Source organism: Macrobrachium rosenbergii, chromosome 39 (genome assembly GCF_040412425.1).
Source record: "Macrobrachium rosenbergii isolate ZJJX-2024 chromosome 39, ASM4041242v1, whole genome shotgun sequence".
Lineage (NCBI taxonomy): Eukaryota > Metazoa > Arthropoda > Malacostraca > Decapoda > Palaemonidae > Macrobrachium > Macrobrachium rosenbergii.
Genome location: NC_089779.1, coordinates 15404833 through 15409832, shown reverse-complemented (window position 1 = coordinate 15409832; position 5000 = coordinate 15404833).

Below are 5000 nucleotides of genomic sequence, written 5' to 3'. Positions count from 1 at the left end.
TTCCAAAAACAAGTGACATTTATATGCTAGTATTTTATAAATATTGGAAACAACACAGATACCGTTTCTTCAGTTTTCTTAGAAAAGTATTACCTGGAGAGCAAGAGAGTTTTTTTTTTTTCTGGGCGTTTTGTCTTTATCCTGAGAGTGCTTGCGTTTCACTGCAAGAGCCTTTTGTGACTTGCTTTTACGAGGCACATTAGTTTGAGCCTTATTTGGTCCTTTCTCAAGATATTTCCTCATTTAACTCAAAGCTTTTTACGTTTTCAGGTTGCGAATTTACGTCATTGTGTTTTATACTTCGCTCTTTCTCTCACACACACACTTTTGGCAGAAATTCCGACCTATTTTTTATATTTAACTTTTGTCATTTTTACGTTCCTATTTTTCCAGGGGCCTTAATATTTTCCGGTTATTTTTTCCCCGTTTTTATTTCTCTCGCCATTTTTATGGTCTGTACTTTTTGCGGCGTCACATTTCCACCTAGCGATTATTTTGTATATATATATATATATATATATATATATATATATATATATATATATATATATATATATATATATATATCACCCTCTTTACTGATGTAAGATGGATCCACTTCCGGATTAGAGAACCTTCCAGGTTAGAAAATTCTCCAGATTAGAGAATTTTCCAGTTAGAAAACTTTCCAGATTAGAGAACTTTCCAGATTAGGGAATTTTCCAGATTTGAGAACTTTCCAGGTTAGAAAACTTTCCAGATTAGAGGACTTTCCAGGTTAGAAAGCTTTCCACGTTAAAGAAATTTCCAGATTAGAGAACTTTCCAGATTAGAGAACTATCCAGATTTGAGAACTTTCCAGTTAGAGAACTTTCCAGATTAGAGAACTTTCCGGATTAGAGAACTCTCCTCGTCTCACAGCCACTTAATACACTTACGCAGAAGCCTCATCAGCAGCACGACGAACCTTTTCACATATGCTGCGTCCTTCACCACTCCCGTGTCATCTTGACCTTGGATGTTGAATATTGAAGGTTTCCCTCTTCTCTTTCCTAATTCTTGCAGATAGCAGCTCGTGTTTTCCCATTCTACATGACCCATACACCTCACTTTACACATTCATCGCTGCATCCATCTTAACCCTCTTTACTACATTAATGATTACATATGTATTTAGATATATATATATATATATATATATATATATATATATATATATATATATATATATATTAGATATTTCTTATATGAAACTCCTTTTAATTTATTTAGTTTCTTATTCACTTTTATCACGGCGACAATAACCTGGATATATGACGCCAGTTTTTAGCATTCATAAATCATTCAGTCTCTAGGTTTGATTTTATTCTTGCTCCAAGTATAATAAAGTTCGAATTTATCTGATTCCAACATCTTTTCCTTTTTTTCTCTATCGTTTCGATTCATTAATCACGTTTCGTTTTGTTATCCTTCACATTCTTCTGCAGAGCTTCTAATGCCTTTAATTACTTTTCTCGTTAAGACTCTTAGCTCATTTTCTCCCAATTATTTTCATCATCTCTTGTCTTTTCCTCTCTCTTAAGTTCTCATTTACTGCGCTGTTCTTAATTTCGTTTATATACTCCGATACCCATCCACTTTTCATCTGGTCTTCAATCGTTTTGTTTACCTTCACCATCCGTTGGATATATATATATATATATATATATATATATATATATATATATATATATATATATATATATATATATATATATATGACTATTTATCACATCACCGTGATTCATATACAATCAGAAAGCTACAAACGTCCTTTAATATCCAATTCACTCTACCTCGGAAATAATATATTTTCATATATGTTACCGAAGGGGAATTTTTTAAGTTGATAATAAGTCCACCGTCCCGTGGGATCGAACCAGCGACGGACGAGGAATCAGGACTACAGTGACGCACTAACGATATCGGCCACAAGAGAGGTAATAAGTGAATAACATCTCCCGTCAACTCACCCGTCGAACTCAGGTGTTTTGCGTTTGGAGACGATATCCACCCACCTCTACCATGTTGACCGTGTAGTGCGTTTGTCGCACGTAGCCATATTATGACTATTTATCACATCACCGTGATTCATATACAATCAGAAAGCTACAAACGTCCTTTAATATCAATTCACTCTACCTCCGAAAATAATATATTTTCATATCTGTTACCGAAGGAATTTTTAAGTTGATAATAAGTCCACCGTCCCGTGGGATCAGACCAGCGACGGACGAGGAATCAGGACTACAGTGACGCACTAACGATATCGGCCACAAGAGGGTAATAAGTGAATAACATCTCCGTCAACTCACCCGTCGAACTCAGGTTTTGCGTTTGGGAGACGATATCCACCCACCTCTACCATGTTGACCGTGTAGTGCGTTTTGTCGCACGTAGCCATATTATGACTATTTATCACATCACCGTGATTCATATACAATCAGAAAGCTACAAACGTCCTTTAATATCCAATTCACTTCGTTAGTGCGTCACTGTAGTCCTGATTCCTCGTCCGTCGCTGGTTCGATCCCACGGGACGGTGGACTTATTATCAACTTAAAAAATTCCCCTTCGGTAACAGATATGAAAATATATTATTTCCGAGGTAGAGTGAATTGGATATTAAAGGACGTTTGTAGCTTTCGATTGTATATGAATCACGGTGATGTGATAAATAGTCATAATATGGCTACGTGCGACAAACGCACTACACGGTCAACATGGCAGAGGTGGGTGGATATCGTCTCCAAACGCAAACACCTGAGTTCGACGGTGAGTTGACGGGAGATGTTATTCACTTATTACCTCTCTTGTGGCCGATTTCGTTAGTGCGTCACTGTAGTCCTGATTCCTCGTCCGTCGCTGGTTGATCCCACGGGACGGTGGACTTATTATCAACTTAAAATTCCCTTCGGTAACATATATGAAAATATATTATTTCCGAGGTAGAGTGAATTGATATTAAAGGACGTTTGTAGCTTTCTGATTATATATATATATATATATATATATATATATATATATGTATGTATGTGTGTATATATATATATATATATATATATATATATATATATATATATATATATATATATATATATATATATATATATATATATATATATATTACAGTGATAAGTCACTTATTAAGCCACGATCCCTAGGTAAAAGTATCTGTGTACACACACACACAAGTTGAGAACATTGCTTTTGCCTGATTCTAATATTCGTTGAATTCACTCCCTTTAGAATGCATCCATGACGCATCCCACTCCCCTCCCCAAACCCCAACTATTTCTCCACTTCGAAAAGAAGCCTGAAGAGAGCATCTCCTGGCAAGGAGTCCGGACTATACTCTTAATTGGATTTCGGGACAGTTCTCAAAAATGAAATGGGTAAGCCACCCGATTAATTTCAATCTCCGCTCACTTAATTTTATTGTGACTCCGGGAGTGATCCTATCAGTGGAAGAGGAAGGGGTGATCCTGTCAGTGGAGGAGGAAGGGGTTGGAAAGGTTGAAGGGGGAAGGGGGAAAGGGGAAGGGGAAGGAATAGGGGCGTAAGGAAAGGTATGAAAAAACTTTAACTTTGCTGAAGTTCCTTCGTTTCTGGAGTGCATAATTTACATCTTCGACGCGACGATAAAAAAAATTTGGGACTTTTTTTTTTATTTTATTTTTGAGGGACTGTCACGTGTCTTTTAAGGGTATTAGACAATTACTTTTGAAAACAGACACACACACAGATACACACACACACATACTAACTCACCGAAAAATTGCGAATAGGTAACATCATCTGATAGGGTTAAGGTAAAGGGGGATAGGGCTAGCATTCTCACTCCGAAAGTCATGCAATGCGTCGAAACCAGAAAGCTGTACATTTCTGGGTCAGCTGCCATCGTAGGTAAGAAAAAAAATATATAGAAATAAGTATGTGTATATATGCATATCTGTATGTATACACACATACATATGTATATAATTAAATAAAGAATAAAGAGAGAGAGAGAGAGAGAGAGAGAGAGAGAGAGAGAGAGAGAGAGAGAGAGAGAGAGTGAATATACTGTATATCTTAATTAATGAGAAACGGCAAAATGCTAATATTGCTGATGAATCAATGTAATATATAGATATATATATACAGTATATATATATATATATATATATATATATATATATATATATATATATATATATATATATACATATATTTACATACAGATAATGTGTTAAGATACTTTAGCACATTGCGTGTTCTATGAACGAAACATCTTGAAAATGTTAATGCATTTTCATTTTAGCATCCTTCTTAACATTTGATGCTTAAGGCAGCCATTTTTTCCCCCCCCAATTTAGGTACCGTCGCGGATTTACCGAGAGATCCTAAACAGATTCCCAACGCGTTCACACTCTCCCGAAACACGGCCATTCATTACCGCTCCTAATTATCGATTGTACATTATGAACGTAAAATTTTTCCCTATTTTCAATTAATGGAAAAAGGATTTAATAGTTTAACGGGGGGCGCCGTCATATTTTCCACCTAATGGGAGAGAAGGTTTTTTTTTTTCCTCTGGAAACACTTTTTAAACCCTTTTTTTTCCAGCTTTAGATTTCTGTTTTTTTTTCCCGTTCGTATTTTTATTTTCTTTTTCCGTACAAACTCGAAGCGTTTTCAATTCAGTGTTTTACAGCAGATCGTTTAATGAAAATGCTTTTGTTGCCATTTTTTCAGTGTGTTGGAATTCACAGTTTTTTTTTTATTTTTTTTTTATTTTTTGCGCTTTCGTTGAAGGTTCCTATGAAATGATTACAATTGGCCGCAATTATCACGTCTTTTCCTGAATACTCGGGTACATTCATACGCCTATGTACGCATTTGTTAATTTGTTGTATGTATGTATTTCATACACATTCTTGTTTTTATATATGTTCTCATGTGCATGTCGGGTTTTGTTTAGAGGTGGGTTAAAGGTGCTA